This window comes from Plectropomus leopardus, chromosome 21 (assembly GCF_026936395.1).
Source record: "Plectropomus leopardus strain MGB_pleo_1.0 chromosome 21, ASM2693639v1, whole genome shotgun sequence".
Taxonomy (NCBI): domain Eukaryota; kingdom Metazoa; phylum Chordata; class Actinopteri; order Perciformes; family Serranidae; genus Plectropomus; species Plectropomus leopardus.
The window spans coordinates 5,290,655-5,309,194 of NC_142196.1; the positions used below are offsets into that span (position 1 = coordinate 5,290,655).

General features: G+C 41.3%; 1 protein-coding gene across 3 annotated transcripts in view; it reads left to right on the top strand.

Annotated features, from left to right (window-relative positions):
• Positions 1 to 18,540, top strand: part of znf438 (zinc finger protein 438) — a 149,071-nt gene that overhangs the window by 86,270 nt on the left and 44,261 nt on the right. The gene's annotated exons all lie outside the window — the stretch shown is intronic.

The window sequence follows — 18,540 nt, forward strand, 5'->3', positions numbered from 1 at the left end:
GTGTTGCAATGCAAACTATCAAATGCTTTGATATTTTAAGTTTTAATGTCCCCATTCATGTGTATGTGGCCTCTAAAACAAGAGTTCAGAATATGTGTCCCCTTTCTAAATTCGGGCATTTTTGCTGGTCCATGAATGGAGTACAGGTGGTACTCTAAATTACCTCTTTTTTTTCCTTCTCAGCAGTAGTTTGTAAAGTTTGAGTCACAGCGTGGATAATTGATCTAGTCAGAGCTGTTGAGATCAGTTAAATAGATGAGAGGAGCAGCTGCTGCAGCAGAGGCAAGTAAATGCAAACTTTTATACACAGGACAATTAATGATTAAGTTTCACCTTTGCTGTGCCTTGCATTCTTTCGCTCCATCTGTGCCCAGAGTATGCTCTGGGCTCAGGTAGTGTGGAAAAATGTAACCAAATGGCATATTGCAGTCGCGCTCCTCATAAACAGTCCAGCCCCCAAAACTCAAATCAGTTTGTGGTGACAGATGTTTTTATCGTGGTGGGCTGTCACAATAAATGAATGTGTGAGAAATCTTGTATGTTCTATGTAGAGATCCATTTAACTATAATTTTACTAGTGATTAATCTACAAATTATTTTCATGATTGTTATTCATTGATTGATATGAATTGATTAGTCTATAAAATGTAAAAAAACAAAAAGCTCATCACATTACCGCCTCTAAATAGGTTCCTTTTACCCACGCTAGGCCAAAAACCAATGACTCTGTTTATTTTAATAAATGACTAAGAAAAGTTGCAAATCTCACATTAAAGAAGCTGGAACCAGTAAATGTTTGAAATTTTTGCTTGAAAAATGACTGAAACATAAAACTAATTATCAAAATAGTTGGCAATAGGGTTGCAGCAGCACACCAGTTTCAAGGTATACAATGGAAATTGATGGTTGTCATACTGTGTACATTTGCTTATCTACAGTATTGAATAAGATGTGACTGGATCTTTATTTTAGTAATTTTGAAAAAAAAAAACAAACTTTTTACGCATATTTTCATTTAAAAAAAAGGATTTCCAGTTGTGATTATGGTAAGAAAACATTTTTTTTTAACTAAAAAAAATGTTTTCATTCCTTTAAGGGTCATTGTAACTGATAATAATTTTGTAATAATTTGATACAGTGATTGCACGATATTTTCATGCTGTTGCCAACCCTATTGGCAATTTTTTTTTGCTCGATTGACTTGCAGCTCTAGTTCTTGGGCATCTGTAGCTCAGACATGCAGATGCTTTGCTTCTCTGCTTTGGACATAAGATCGGCCTAACTGTATCATTAGTGATGCACCAGTCTGATGTAGCACAGGCACTGTTCCTACTAAAATGACTCGTTACCAGCTAGACTTGACATTACTCATTTACGCTGTTGCTTACTCTGCTGTCGCTGGGTCGCTGTCATGTGAAATTGTAACACTGAAGTTTTGCCAGCCTTAAGTTGATGCATCAGGAGCAGTATTAGTGAAATTAGTGAGTATTAGTGAAATTTCTTTGATGCAGCGATGAAACAGTTGGCTGCAAACAAGCTGTGGTTTGTGACGCATGGTGGAACATTCTTTATGTTTCTATTTTTCTAAAAATATTTGTGGCACTCCTCCACGGTGATGTCAATGGTCAGATGCAGTTTTAGGGCAGCCTTTCTGTAGCTGGAAAGATGTGTTTTGTGTTATTCATTTGAAATGTTGCTGACATGTTGCTTAAAATAACCTTGTTGCTTCACTTGAGCTTCACTAGAAATGTTGACGGAAACTGCAAGAGTTCCTTGGTACACTTTTCAAGCCTGCTGTCTCTGTTCCATTGTAGGAAACGCTCTGAGAGCATGATTTCATAGTTGAATCTGATGCACTGATCTAGTCTAGTCTCGGCTCTGTGACCGCCAGTCTGAGACAATTCATGGTCCCTGAAGCGTTTGACCTAAGATCAGAGTCAGGAGTTGGATTAAACACTTTTAAGATGTTGAAAATGAGAACTATGATCCGCTGTGGTGAAATGAGGATGGATTCTGGTGAAGGATAAAAATTCCTTTCCGGTCAGATCCATCGTATTGGAGCTGGAAATCTCTCTCACTGTGGCGTACAGTTTGTTCCAGAGGGTGTTCTTGCTTTTCCTTTCCAGATACAACAATTTATTATTTTCACTATCTGCAGCAGCCCAGTTTTTGTCACATAAAAGATGCCATAAAGGTCAGCAAACCCCACGTCTTGGGTCTTTATGCCGGGAAAGTTGACTGAAAACAGTTTTCTTTTCAACTATGGTTTCACTTTTACAGTTAACACTAATTCACAACTGGGAGGTTCCCAGTACAAACACATTTTCATTTTTTTCTGAGGAATTTGGGCTTCAGTGGCTTTCTGAAGGGGTCTGGTGTTCATCTAACATGATTCAGTTTTATACGTGTCAGACTCTGACACAGGTCTGAGTCATTGTAAGCAACAATATTAAGACCTAGAGAGAGAAAAATACTTCACAGTTGCAACTTTTTTTTGTAGAAAAACTGCTGTCTCAGCAGTATTTTTAGTGCTCATGATAGAAAGCAGGTCAGTCCACACAAATCAGCAAACACTTTTTCGCATTTGGTACAACTTTCACACTCATAACAGAAACCCCCGCAGCACAGAAAACACCTACTCCATACTGGTGCTTGATTGTCATAGTTAACTGATACCATTTAGTTTCCCTCCATCACACGCTCCAGTTTGATGGTGGCTGTGGTGTTGGTGGGAAATTCTGCGCTCTGTTTGTCGCGATTGGTTGGCTCACAAAGACATGTTCAGATTACTCTGTTCTGTGTGTTCAGATTTGATATCTGTCACTCAGATTGCTGCCTCCACATCCAGTAAAAAGAATGTGAATTTGTTTGTAGTGCTCACAGCATTACGTTTTTTTAAACAGCAAGAAGTTTCAAGAAACACATGCCACGGTGCCTGTACCACCATGTGAGACTGGACTTGTGGGAGCTTGAAGAAAGAAGCTGAATTGGCAGCTGTTTTGATTGATACTGTATTTATAAGCACTTTTTGGCTTCCTGTCTTGGTTTACATTCTTGTAAATTGAATATTTGGAGCATTTGGACTGTTGGTTGGACAAATTAAGAAACTTGAAGATGTCAGCTTTTGCTTTGGAATATCGTGATTGGATTTTTTTATTATTTTCTTTTACTATTTTCCATTTTACAGTTCAAATGATTAACTGATTAATCTAGAAAATAACCAATAAATTTCTCAGTTATAAAAAAGGAAATGAAAACAACATGTCAGCATGGGAGGAACTTTTACTTTGTAACACCTCAGGGAACTAGTTTTATTAATTCATTTTTCAACTACTATTAATCAGTATCAGCCCTTAAAAACCAATATCAGTCAACCCCTATTGGAAACAGTGTCACTATTATTTAAATTTTGACACTGGGCTAACCCTAATCTGGCCAAATAAACCAACCATAACTGGCAAAATATGTTTTTTACTTAATTCGGCAAACTGACCCTTTAATGCTCTCAGCTCTATAAAATACCCCACTCTACTCTACACTCTGTCTGCTTTCTGTTTGCCTTCAGAATCAGGAAGTCTTGTCATGTTATATAAGTGCAGGTCACTCCAGTTAAGCAGAATAGCATACACAGGGCATCCAGTTCATCTGAGGTATTTGTCTCGAGTATGTGACCCAGCCAGTTTTTAAGCTAATCATATGCACATTAGTCTGCCTTCATTCTGGCTCCAGTTCATCTGATAAATTACCTTACAGTTACATTGTTTTGTTTTGTTTTCAGATCAGCTTACTGCTCACTCAGAAAATTGGTCTATGCCTCTTTTTTTTTTTTTTTTTTCATTTTAAGATTTTTTTTGCAGACTCAGAGCAGCTCTCTGCCTTATAGATGAGTCAGTGTGAGGAACACCCTCCCTTCCCACACACATACACACACACACACACACACACACACACACACACACACACACACACACACACACACACACACAGCGCAGAGTTTGACTGTGCAGGGCCTCCTTTATCTCGCAGTACACTGTGGGAAAATGTCTCACACTTTAAGGTTCATTGCATACAATGAGTATGAAAGAAGAATTACACTGCCTGATATTTATCACCAGAATATGAGTAAGGGGTTGGCACGTCAGCCTGGCATCCAGTGTAAACACATGCCATGTGACCGGCCAGAGCGTTTACTTTGGCCGGCGTGCTGTTCCAGTGTGGTTTCACATGTGGCTAGATGAGGAGGGTGGAAGCAGGCAGAGGAAACTTAGATGCTTGTCTAACATTTCCGCTCAATCATAACCAAGATCATGTTACCATAACACACACAAGATTCTTTTACTCAGGCGCCACTCATTGCAGGCTTTGAAGTAACAGTCTAAGTAGTAAGGTAATAACAAAAGTTTACAAAAGTTGTAAATATCCACAAAAGTTGTAAATATCCACAGATCTTGTTGACATTTTGCACTCGAGGGTATGATAATATAGCCAAAAATTCAGCCATTCTGCATGGAGTGGCTTGCAGTGTTTCCCATCTAATTCTAATGTATATGTAGCAGGAGTTTCATTTTTTTTGCAGGTATGTAAATGCAGCGCAAGCGGAATTTGCATGAATTCTTAATTTCCTCAGCAGCAGTTTAAGAAATTTGAGGAGTTTGAGTTGATCCAGGCAGAGCTGATAAGATCAATGGTTGAGAGCTGCACCTATTACAGTACAAGTGACAGCAAATTTCTAGACCCAGTACAATAAACGGTAAGTTTCACTTCGACTGTGCCTGGTGTTCTGCTGCTCCCTCTGTGCCCAGAGCGGACACTGCATCCATGAGTCTAGCAAAGTGAATAATTGAATGGTATATATATTTAAATGAATGAATGGTAGAGATCCAAAAAATACAAAATCAGTACATGGCGGCAGATTTTTCAACCCTGGAAAAACCTGGACACGGCTTGTGGGAAAAATGTGGGAGGAAAACAATTAAAACCTTGAGAAGTTACCCATGAATTAGCAAGAAATTATTGAACAAGTACAAAAAAACCCCCTGAAAATTATAACTCCCCAAAAAAGAAGGGAAATTACCTTAAAATAGTGCTTAAAAATGTAATGATTCTGTGGAACAATTATGATAATTTGAAATTTGTGGGACAATTTTTTTCCAAGATTCTCATTGCCCTTTTTTTTACTAAGTGTGTGAATGCAGCACCAGAAAAGTGATGTTGATCCTGGTTTCAAAGGGTTAGTCATGTTGGGCCGCCACAAATAAATAATGTGTGGGAAACCCTGGGACACACATTGTGTTTTTTGGAGTTAAATTTTGCTTTAAGGCTTGGCCTACTTTTTTAATTATGGCATCTCTACATTATGGATGTAATACATACACTGCAAGACTGCATTAAAATGCAGCTCTCCCCGAAAAACCGTAATACTCATGCTAATTCATTGATGCATTCAAAGACAGAATCCTCTTGTGCAAGTTTTGGAAGAAAACCTGAAGTCCTGATACAAAATTAGAAAGAACATCAGCCTATTTAGCCTAATTGATTAAAACGTTGAAGTCATCTTTTAACATTTAAATATATATTTTTTTTTTACTTATACCTGAATTCTAAGCAGCTGATTTGTATCCCGTCTGTTAAGTGCTGCCCAAAGATGTCATGAGTGGAGAGTTGAAGAACAAGGAAAGTGCATCTCCTGTCTGAATAATGAATGGAGACCATATTGTGGATGGAAAAGGGAGGATGTGGTTCAGTAATAGTCTGGTGAACATTTCTCTCTCTGCTAAATTGTTGGTCTTGCTAGACTCTTGTTTCCAAGAAAAGTTAATGAAAATTACATGTGAAGCCTAATGACTGACTTTTACAGGATTTGTAGGCTGCAGGCAGCTCAGCCATATTATTATATTAGGCTGCTCCTTTGAGCATTAGCATAGTTCCTGGCTATGTTCCACTTCTAGCAAACCATTTTGTTCGCTGTGTGCGTGGTCAAAATTCATCGTTGTGTGGCAACATCATAAGATGTTGATGAGAAGAGACTGTGGCATCGGACCTGTACGGTCATTTCAGATCTGTCATTTCACTTAGTGTAATGATGCTTTTATGATACATCATAAGTTTCCTCTAAAATAAAAGTAAAGTCAGACAGGTTTTAAAATGGAGACAGTTAAGGCCGGCTTTTATAAATTTGGGTAGAGAAAGGGGCTTTTTAGCTGTTAACCCCAAACTGTTGGAGTGGCCAACAGCAACAGATAAGACTGTGGTTGTGCAGACCAGTTTCAGGGAAGTCAAAGTGTGGAGCAGGCTGTTCCTGTAAAACATTTGTGCTCAGTGAATAAAGGCTTAAAAAAGGGAAGTTGCGTTCTGCCACCATCATGAAAAAGTGGCTAAACTCTGCTATGAGTTATTGCAATCAGGGTTTTTTTCCCATTGTCTATTTTTGTTTGGGTAATTTTAGATGTATATTCAGCAGTGGTTGTTGTTTTTGGCAGGTTTTTTCTAAAGAGTAATGTACAAAAAACAAAAGCTTATTTCGTTCTTTAAAATAATGTTTAGTAAGTTTTTCCAATTAATTATCAGTAACCAAAAAATGCTTTTCCTTCAGTTTACTCCTCTTAGAGTTGAAACAGTTAATAAACTGATAATTAAACAACCACAATTTTGACAAATGATAAATCTTATAAGAAAGTTTTAATAGGGCTGCCTCCTGAAAGTCATTCAGATCATCAGCTGGAGACCCCTCAGTTGTTGGGTATTCTTCAAGTCAAGCAGTTGTTTTTTATTTAGTTTTGTGCCAGTTAGTGTGCAGTTTACTTTTGGTGATGTTTCAGCTCCCATTTTTTGTTTTGTTTTCTGTTTTTTGGGGGGTGTTTTTGCCTTTAATGATTGATAGGTCAGCACAGCCACTGCGGCAAGGACACAGCCTCTATACATGGGGCGCCCGCTCTACCCACTAAGCCACCAGGTGCCCCCAGGCCCCAGTTTTTGCTGCAGTGAGTGCTCCTCGCTTTCACACTGCTCTTGGGTAAAGGTAGCTGCGGACACAGACCCAGAGTAAGTCTGAGTGAGGCAGAGGAAGCTGCCTGAAGGTAGAGAAGCTTTGCCTCGTCAGACTCTGAGATAATGTTAACTTCTGGCTTGTGCTTAGAAGTGGTGAATTTACAGTTCACAGCAACTTCATACAATACCTGCCCAGGCTCTTGATGATATCTAGTGTTGGCAAAAATTCTTGTTGCACTTTTCTGATCTGTCATCAGTGTAGTTAGCACACATTAGCTCAGAGGGTGTACTTAGCTTGTTTATTATGGTATGTGAACATCACTGTCACCCTGAATGTCCTGGTGAACCCTGTTCACACTCTCAGATTTGATATGAGTCCCTGCTTCCTCAGCAGCACTATGTGGAGTGTGAAGCGTAGTTGATAAGTTGATCTGATCAGAGTTGATCAGATCAGATTGATGGAAGAGAGAAGCAGCTGCTGCAGAGGCGAGTGAAAACACCTTTTTAGAACCAGAGCAATGAACTGTTAAGTTCAGCTTTCAATGCGCCTACTGTTCTGCTGCTCCATCTGTGCCCAGAGTACGTTCTGCAGCCAAAGATTGTCGTGCAATGAATAACCAAATGGTTTATATATTCCTATAGCGCTCCTAAAGAACACTCCAGCTCCAAAAATAGAAAATTAACACGTGGCGCTTACATTTTGATGTTGTGGTGGGCTGCCTAACTTTTAAGCCGTTAGAATGTTTGCCTCTGAAATGTGAAAATTTGCTGCTTTTCTTTAATTTCTTTGATTCCAACCAACTGAATACCCCTCCCTTTTCACGCTTGTAGTAGAACTAGAATGCCCTTCTGGCCTCCTTTCATTTTGCAGAAGTGGCCTTCAAAGCAAGCTGAGTATCCTTGCCCTAAAGCCCACACACTGCTCTTTTAAATGATAGCAAAGTGAACATCTTTGAGTTTTGGAGTAAATAATCAGAACTTATTATTTTCTTTTTTACAAAGACGACAGCTATCCTCAGTACCTTTAGATCAGGTAGTGAAGCTGGACCCAACTTCAGGTCCTTGTCATGACAGTAATGATGTTGTTTCATGGTGCATATTAACACATTTCCAATTAAATTAGCACAAACATGTTGGCACGCGGTTGGCCTGGAGCTCGGTGGACCCCTGGAGTTCTGGAAGCAGTCCAGTCCTCTATGAGTGCTCTGTGTAAAACTCAGCTGTGGTGGAATGGATGGGTTGACTGGATGCTATACACTATCTGTGAATTGGGTCTTGATTTTAGGACTGTCTGGAAAACAACATGGCAAGAAGCAAAATAAAAAAAATATACATTAAAAAAAAAAAAAAGTAGGCTTTAGATATAAGAAAAGTGATTCTCCGTCAGCCTATGGAGCGGCAGGGCAGGTTTATTTCTGGTGAAATGTTTTGGACTATATGAAGAGGTATACATTTATTTATGTCTGCCAACCCTAAAATTCTCAATTAGTCTCAGACATTAGGGAAAATCTAAGTCATTTTGGGCCTACGCGTGTTTATTCTGTCTCAGACAGGCTTGTGAATTTGAAACCAGAGCCCACGCCTCGTCATTCCTCTGCGGTCCCTCCTACCCGAGCGGTGGGCGCAGCACGTGCATGAAAAGCAGCAGAGAGGCGTTCACTTTCATCCCCTGTCATTTGGCCACGTCCCAAATATACCGTCCAACTGCTGCTCATTTCTTTGCCTGTCCCACCCACCGTCTCCTCAGCCTCTCATCCCCCCCCTCTGCGTATCTTTCTTGCAAACACATTTGTGTCTCCCTCTCTCCCATCTCCATCTCCATCCCCACAGCTATGATTTTGGCGTCAGGGTTGGCTCCCACTCCCTCCCAGCCCTGGATCATGTTACCCTGCCATTACTCAGTCGTTCCCCCTGCGAGGGTGCTCCGTGTCAGGCGTAGTGGAGCCTGCCTGCCTGCTCCACCGCCTGCCTCTCCGGACCTGCGGACGAGCTCGGTTCAACCACAGACGCCCCTGGTCAGTGGAGGCGCTCCAGCTGTGGCACAGACTCCCTGGAAAATGATGCAGCGGTGGGGAGCGGGGTTAGCTGCAGTTTTAGAGCTGTGTTTTCAATTTCATGTGGGGCGAAGGAAACTCCACTTGCTTCCATCTGACTGCAGGACAAATGGGTTACATCAGAAATCTTTGTTGTTGTTGTTTCTACCCGTACACCCACAAACATGAGCGTTTCCTGGCAGAGCTGCACAACAAGCCCCAGCCCTAGCATGCGTCACAAGTCGACTGGTGATTTGTGGACCTCTCCGTTTACAGTTATGTAATGTCGGTTCCCTTGACGAGTAAAACCTCTTGTTAAACCCCACGCCGCCCTATTCCAATAAAAGTGAGTGATGCAGGCGTTGGGCCTTGCTTAGGCTGCTCTGTCTTCCCCAAGTCCATGTCATGGGACTGGATGGGATCTGCACAGGTGGCTCAGCCAAAACATGACACTGCAGAAATTCCACCGACTTGGCTTTATCGCTTGATTAATGCACGCTGAGTTAAACTCTTAAATCTGCCGAGGAGTAGCAGGATCCTATAGGTGTAATTTACGAGAGTCAGCGAGGGAAGGTGTGTACCTGTGTCTCAGCCCGTGCCCTTTCATAGGGTGTCAACTTTTATAGAAGCTACAGCATCCTCCTCCTATTAAGTCTGTTGTGCACTCTAGTGGAGCCATAACTCCCCTTTCTGCTCTCGCCAAGCTTTCAGCTCCTCCGTAATTTATTTAGGTCTGACATATGGCTGTCCCGCGCGATGCAAGGTAACATATCGCAGCGCAGGAAGGCCCGCTCAGGCTAGGCTAATCCTTTCTAATTGAAAGGGAGGCTGCGTTTTGGGCCAGTGGCTTGTATGTCGCTCATCTCACTGCTTGTTTTACAGTAATGAGACATCTGGGGCTGGAGAGCAGAGCTGTTTGGAGAGGGAGAAACGGCTCTGGAGCCCGAGGGCCTGCAGGGCTGTCACAGACAGAACAACAGAGCCGACTGCGTGTTTACTTCTGTCTCTGTGTGGGCATTTTATTCTCCCTGTGCACTGTCTCGGCAGTCTCATTCGCCAAGATAATGTTAGGTCAGATTTATATCATCAGAAAGGATAATACATTTGGGATATTTAGGCCAAGGGTAAGGCTATTTAGGGGACATCTCTTTGCCCAAAAGAGTCTGCTATTATTAGGCCCACATTCCTGCTGTCTCTAGTATTAGTCTGTAGGTTTTTTGGGGTTTAAATTTGTTGCTGTCACTGCAAGTATAGTTGCAAAATTGAAATTGTGGGAGTCAACTCTCAATTGTGTGGAGAAAATCAGTGGTCTTAAGCAGTAAATGTGACACTTTTGTGACGCACATTTCTGCATCTTCATAATCAGAAACAAGGGGTTTGGAGACGTTATGCGTGGGAATGCTATTATTGGCACAGCAAACTACGGTGATTATTCAAATTTGCTTGAAAAAGGCGGTGATTAGACAAAAGTGCAAGGTCTTGCAGAATTCATGCGGATCATTTGAGTTAGCGTTAATTATGTTGTGATCACAACAGTCCAGTGCTGTGCAGAGGCCGGTATGGGTGTCAGAGGTCAGCCAACCTGTTACAGTTTCACAGCATAGTCTCATGGCAGCTGTATTTGTGAGCAAAATACAATAAAATTATATTCTTTTGCCCTTAGTGCAACAGTTTCAATGGATTTGTCACGGTTTGGGTGTATCGACTGATGGTTGTTTCTCACAGGCACGCTGTCTGCGATGCCTAAAACAGCCTTGATAATCTGTAGACCATGTTGTGACTGGCTTTACTGAGAACTTTTCTAACAAGGTACACATACAAGTCAGCTGATTGTCTCATAGGGTTTTTTCCACATATAGTCCTCTTTAAAAGAACCAAACTCAGTGGACCAAAGAGTGGACTAACTGAAAAGGGACTCAGTTCTTTTTGTGTTCACATTGTCAGGTCATCTGAAAGTGGATTCACTTCTCTCTCTAGTCCACATCGGCTCTTATGGGTTCTCAGCCCCCTTTCTGTTTGCACTACAGCCTCTGTCAAAAGGTGTAAAAAAACTTAAATGATAGATTAGATAGATAGATAGATAGATAGATAGATAGATAGATAGATAGATAGATAGATAGATAGATAGATAGATAGATAGATAGATAGATAGATAGATAGGCAGACAGACAGATAAACATCAAGAAGGCCTTATGAACCCACATGAAGCTTGGTGACCCTAATAGCGGTCGGGACACCAATGTTGGGAACAAGTGGAGTAAAGTGTGCAGTGACAGCGGATATATATGTATAATTACACTGAGGGAGAGGGAGAGAAAGAGAGGTGGTAAATCACATGTCATAAAATACTTTTGACAGTTTTTTTCACTGCAGTGCGCTTATGAAGCCTCTCACTTTCATACTGAAAACTGGAGGAAAACCCTCACCTTTCTGTGAGATGTAGACTATTGCGGTTTGATGTGTTCTTCATTAAATCTGGACGCGCAGTATGTACCACGGATCAAACTTCCTCCTTGTTCTCCTCCTTGTTAGCGGTACCAGCTGACATGGTTTCATCTGTGTGGTTTCTTTTTTGAGCATCCTAGCGGTAGCATGTGATTTGGGCTAAAATATGAAAGCAAAGATCAAAACAAAGCGGGAGCACTTTGCACAAATAAAGCAGATGGCACCGCAGAACCAAACTCAAACCACCTTCTAAGGTGGGCAAATAGGCTTGATTTATTATTTAGAAAATTCATTATTAAATTATTAAAATGAAGTTTTAAAAAAATAAGGAGGTATCCTGTAAAAAGTACTTAAAAATTACAATTCTGTCAAATAATTTTAAATATGTAATTTTGATATTAATAAATGCAGTTTTATTGTAGCTTTCTTTTTTTTCCCTGGGCCTTTTTTCCACGCTTTTTAAAAAATAATTTCAAAAATCGACTACTTTCTTGGAATTTTTGGAACATTTTACACCAAGTTGCTCATAGTCTTATTTCCCATGTTTTGTTTTTTTTAAAGAATTTTTACCAATTTGCTCAGGTTTAAAAGGTTTAAATACTTGTGAAAGGCGTCTGAAAGCAGCACAAGAAAAGTGATGTCACTCCAGTTTTCAGATAGTTAAAACGTGCATCTTAAGCATTGACATTTCTATTAAAATGAACACCTCTGTGTGAACACCACACGTGTGAGCCACAGCAGTTCAGCAAGGTAGCCATCAAGCGCAGAGAGAAAATTCTACTTTTGTGGAAGCAAAACTATATACCCCTGGGTGGAAAACAATGACTGTGGTGTGTTTTGTATAGTTTTGTATATCAACATTACATATTAATAGCTAAAGCTAAACAACCAAATCCAAAGGGATCTATGCTGTCGTACATATGTATAATAAATCACCAAAGTTATGGAAAAAAGGTATTTTCATTTTTTGGCTGCCGGATCTGTGAAACTACACAAGGGGCCAGTAAAACTTTGATCTACAGGCTCTGGGGGCCACTGGGGGGAGAAAATGTTATGTTGGACAGTGATGTCGCCCAGTAATACTTCGGCACATATATATGTAGTGTTGGCTGTCTGAATTTGAGCTCTGATCGGGCCCAAAAAAATCAGGTTGGAGCCCGATCCATGGCAGCAATTTTGGCCCGAGCCTGATTAAAAACCTGAATTTGTAGTGTCAAAATAGGCCTATAGTATATTACATTTTCTCTATTTTAAAATGCCTATTTTTTGAATGTTAAAACATGTATTACAAGCTCAGGGCTGGCATGTTTCTCGCACCACTTCTCTTCCCTCTGTTTGTCTGTCATCTCGTGCATGACAGGTTCGGCAAAGCTGACTACGCCTCTCGGTGCGTCTCCTACGCATGGCAATGGCCATGCAGCGCATAGATGTTGATCGCCACTCTCCACTGCATGTTATTTACGTTTCCTCCACTGTTGGGGTGGCAGGAGCAGAAAGTGCCGACCAATTCGCAATTCAATTTATCTCTCGTTTTCCATCCCTCTCTCACCTGAGCTTTTTCTCTCTCCCCCAGTCTCACCCTCTTTCTCCCTCTTTCCCTCTTGATTCAGTCCATTAAAACTCCTGCCAAAGTGCCATTTAAGCACAAGAAAGTTCCTAACAGTTTCATTAAAAAAATTGTAAAAAAAAAAAAAAAACCTTTAATTTGGCCAAAGCCCGACCCGATTCAGGCCAGAGGGAACAGTTTGAAATACAGCCCGGCCCGGCCCGGCCCGGCCCGGCCCGAACCTGGCAGGTCGGGTTGGGCACAGTCGGATTCAAGCAGAGAATCAAAGCTCTAGTCTGGAAGGCAGGATGACCCCACTAATGACAAGGCTGTTATTTTCCCCCTTAAATGTGCCAGCACCAGTCCTTCAACACTTCTTCTTTCTTGCACAGCTCCACAGTTTGGACAATACTGCAGCACCATTTATTTTTAATTTACAACCGTGTCCTGACACAAGTTTTTAGTACTCCATATAGATAAAGTCTTACCTCTGGCTGTCCATGCTGAACACGGTGCTTGAGTGGCAGAAACACTTTGGGCAGTGGCACTAACTATATGGTGTGTTTTCTCAGCTTTTAGCCGGTACTTCCACCTTATTTATATGCCCAAAGCTACAAGCAGCCATTCTGGCCTTGTATTGCCATTTTCACACAGTACCGGTGACCTGGCAGTGCATTAAGGCAGGTCTGCAGCTACACTCCAGATCCAGTTGGACACGCTAAGCCCTCTACAGCTCACCAGAGACCTCTAAATTACTGCTTTTCACGAGCAGAAAAGCACCTCACATGTTTGAGGAGAGATTTCTCTGTGTTTGCTGTGATGTTTTTTTTCCTGCCTCAACTACAGTACACTCACACAGAGAGAAACAACTTGTACATCTGATATCTTTGCTCGTGCGAATAGAATCTACTCAAATATACTCACGTGTTCGTGCCACACCAGTATTACTTCATTTTTTATCCTACTCAGGAAAATATACGCTCACACTCCGAAAGGTATGAATCTGACTAACCTTGGCAAAGATACTTGAGAGGCTTAAGGTTAATACTAAACTGCTGTAATCCATTATTTGGTTGGTTTGAGAGCAGAGATAGCAATGGTTCAGCATGTACCTGTCAGTACTAAATGATTGCTTATTTCCTGCCTGAGGAGGGGGGTGGTGTGTAGTAATAGCAAGCAGCTGCCTCAGCTGGACCTTACCTTTCCTTTCTGTCAGCCTGCTGTTCTCTGGAGCTAGCTGCATGCCAAAACACCTACTTGTGCTCCGGCTCTGCACTGCCCGTTCGAAAAAGCTGTAGGTGGTGTGTAATCAGGAGAGTGCAAGAAAAAGCTCCATCCACCTTGATGAGTGATAACTTCCTGTGAGGTGGCGTTGGAGTAAGCATTACAGGCAGATGAAAAGCATTGAGTACGTTTACATGCACAGAATAGTCCAGTTTTTGCCCTTATTCCAAAAAAGATAATATTCCTACTTAGGTGCTTACACGTGTAATAAAAACGAATATTCCACTCACACTTCTGTTTACATGCAGCTCTGCATATTCCGATTAACGTGCCCTAACATGTTGTTTATCACGTCAAAATGTGGAAAAGTAGAACAGTTAGAGCAGCTTGTCATTTCAGTTTTCTACTGGTGGCAGATAGGGCTGGGTGATAAAATGATCTCAATACAGGATCGCGATAAAAAGTGTGTCGATGACGATGATAAGCTATGGTGATTGTTACTCGATATGGATAGACCTAGATAGATTCAAACAGCTTGCCCGCCGTCCTGTGTCATATAGCAGAAGTTGTTAGACATCTGTCAGTTAGCAGCAGGGTGGATACACAGTACACGCCCATTTTTCACTACAGGTTTAGTTTGTGCTGACGTGAGAGTGCCGAGGTTAGGAGAAATTCAAAACAGCGTATAATAGGCCCAGCGGGCTGCCATGCCTGACCTGACCCCCTGCTGGGCCAAGCATTGTTTCTTTTGCTCTTTTCTTTTTTTTTAAACTCTTGTTGTGCAATAATACAACATTTCCACGTCCAAAAACAAACAAACAAGACAGTCTGAGGTCCCAGGGTGACAGGAGAAGAGGACTACTAATGTGCTGACTTTATTGCTATTAAGCGGCTTTTCGGACCCTCTCAGCGGCGTTATTTTAAATAAAAACGCAACAGGAGAAACACTTAGCGGCTTATTTAGAAACATCAGGGAACACTGAGGAAATGTAGGCTATTGTCATTTATTCCCATGCTTGCTGCTCTCAGTAACCGCAGAACACCACCGACAGCTGTCGCCAGGCCAGCGTCGTGCCAAAAAGTGATTGTCTGCCAGAAACCGATTGCCATCTGCTGGAGTGCGCACAGCCTGTTAAAGCTGTATGGCCCAGTATTCACGTCTTCAGCTGCTCTCACATGGATAAAACAGTTGTAGCATGTAAATACACATAACTTTATTTCCGTGGAAAAAGCATAGGTATGTCTTTGTGAAACTTAAATGTTTCTTGATACCCAATTTTCACGTGTTTGTGATTTATAGTTTGATGAGGCATGACATTTACGCGATTATAGACAATATTGTCGTTCCTGTTGTTTGTATGTGTTTAATATGTATAAATCTTTGGATAGTAGTCTATCATGCTTTACGGATGGGTAATATAAAAATGAAGGTATTATCTGCTGTTATCCCTATGAGCCTGCATTATATTACCTGCTCTGTGCCGAGATTAGAACCAATCCAGTACTTTTTACCTCTTTTTACCTGTTAAAATACCTTTCAAGAGCCAATGCAACACATAAAAACCTGCCATAAAGTGATTGCAGCTCCTATCTTGTCACTAAACTTGTCACTTCTGTGCCATTGCCTGCATATCTGCAGCTCTGTATCAAAGAATAGCGTGAAAGTAAAATGTTCACTCTGCAGCAAAATCTGGGGACCTAAATGTCCCCAGAGGTACACTACACAAAAAAACAAAAACTAACTAAACTAACTAACTAAACAAACATAAAAAAACAACACCAACTGCTCGACTTGCAGCAATCTCAGTCGACTGTGGGGTCTCCGACTGATTATTTGAATCGACTTTCAAGGGGCAGTCTATGTTGGACTCTCTTTCCTTACCTCGCCTTCTCGAAAAGGTTGGTGCTGCCATATTTGTGCGTACTCGAAAACCTGCATATATCTAAGTCTTTCATAAAGTTTAAAATCAGGTGTGTTTCTTCTTTTGACCAGAAATGTGGAATTTTCTGTTGCATGTGTTTCTACCCCAGCCTTGCAAATTGTTGGCGAGTTTGTGTAGAACGTATCCATGACAACATACAGAGCTGACTGTAAACAGATAAGAGCCGGTGCGTCACAATCTGTGGTAAAAACCCAAATAATGCCAGCATATCTTAGATGTCAAAATTGGAAAATGCTTAATTCAGAAAATGGCCTGATTTGGAATATTTAAACTACGGCTGTACCCGACTCCAAATTTTGCCAGCTGAACTTATATTTGGCTGTTTAATACAAATATTCCACGATTCGTTTTGTTTTTTCATACATAGTTTTAAAGTTAAACGGGCTCCGCGGGATGTTTAATGTGACAACAGCCTTCATGTAATGTAGTAAATGAGCTAATGTCGCTAAAGACAGGTTGTGTATGTGTGTGTGTGCTGCTGCCTGCATGTCAGCAGCTCCAAAGAGTGTTAAGAAAGTCAGGGTTACAAAGTGGTTACTCTGCCGCAAAATCAACATCAAATTCAGAATATTGTCATATTTGAAATAATAGGGGAATATTTGTGTGCATGTAACTGTAGTCATCGTTTGTCCGGCGAGTTCATTCAATGCCCCTGCTTATGACAACCCTCACTGCGGCGTTCCTTTGTGATTAGCTAAATGCTCCATCGATCCGCCAAGTTGAGGCACCCCAAGCGAGGGAGCCGTATTTATCACACAGCGAGAAGAGCATGCAGGATGTTGCCCGGCTGTCCCTCTTTCATTGGAAAACGATAAACATAAATCTGTGAAATGCGTCTGTGTGATATAAGTTTTCGGTGGACTAGGGAGGGAAAGGGGGGAGGGAAAAGGCCCGATCTGCTCGGCTCTCCTCAGGCAGTGGAATTAGAGAGCTCTACGGGGTTTGCTGACATTTGAGGTGGGTGGGGGGGGCACCTTCAGCAAAGGCAGACTTGCAAATCAGTCTCACAAGTGCAGGATTGTGGCTCTGAAATGGGAGTGGGATGTGAGGGTTTCTGAGGAGCCCCCCTCAGCAATGCAGAGGGACTGTGTATAGGGCAAGGCTTCTCCCTGTGAATCACAGCTAATTAACGAAGTAATTAAGATCAGAATCTCTGCTCGGAGAAGGACTCTAAATTGTCTATACATTCAAATAGGCCATCAAAAGGAAATCCCTTCCATTCATGAAAGGGGTAAATTAAAGCGTTCAGACCCTTTCCTCTCTATTATCCTCGCCGTGTGTCACACAAGGGACATCTGTTGAAAAGAGCAAGCCAGTGTTACGGTGAGTTAAGGCCCTCTCTGCGCCATCAGAAGCACTGTTCATAATGCATTCGCTATACATATTTCAGCTTGAGTGAATTTATTTCAATAAATAATGTCACTCCAAGGACACGCTTCGATCTTTCGGCGGCGGCCGCGCTGACTGTAAGCCACACCATATTGTTATTGCATTCCTCTTGTGGCAAATGATAGATTAACAAACAGTTTATAAACAGGGCACTGAGCATGTCCACAGTTTTATCATCACGGCACACTGAAAGAACAAGCTCTCTTTATGATGGATGTATTTTCCAGGTTTACTCTGCTGCCACAAGCTGCAGGGATATCTATGGGTATGGCCATAATGTTAGGGCTTACAGGGAATTCCATATAGTGGGTGCACAGTGGATGGGATTTATAGCTGGGATTAAGTCCAGTGGGCTTTTTCTGGTAGGTAGTATTTAGGTGGTGCTGTCGTCTACTTTGTTGGCTTTTTAATGCTGCATCTTTTCCCTGAACTGCTTCTTGAATAGAATGTTTCATGAAACTTGGAAAGTGCTGTAGCGCTCTCTCATGTCATGTCAGTGTCTCAGTCAGTAGTTGATTTCCACAAAGTAGACACAAAGCCACTTTAACCCTTTGAAACCTGGGCAAACTGGCTTGATTTCTTTCAAAAACATGGGGGAAAAGGTAATGAGCAACTGAACAAGAAATATCCCAAAAAATAATATGCATTTTTTTCTGTAACATAAGTTGGAAAATATAATTATGAGAATTACATACATGGTTTTCTTTTTTTTTGGGATACTATCTAATAACCCCCCAGTTAGTTTTCAGATAATGTTTTCATCACCTTTTACTCATTTTTTTGCAATTTGCAGAACATTTCTTGCCAAGTTGGTCATTATCCTCTCTACCGTGTTATCAAAAGAATTAGAATGAATTTTCTCAGGATTCAAACTGTGATGACAGCAAACTGATGTCAATCCAGATGTTAAAGAATTAAATGAGGCACATTTCACCGTTTTTAGCCAGCGGTGTGGCTGTAGGGATGGAGTTGT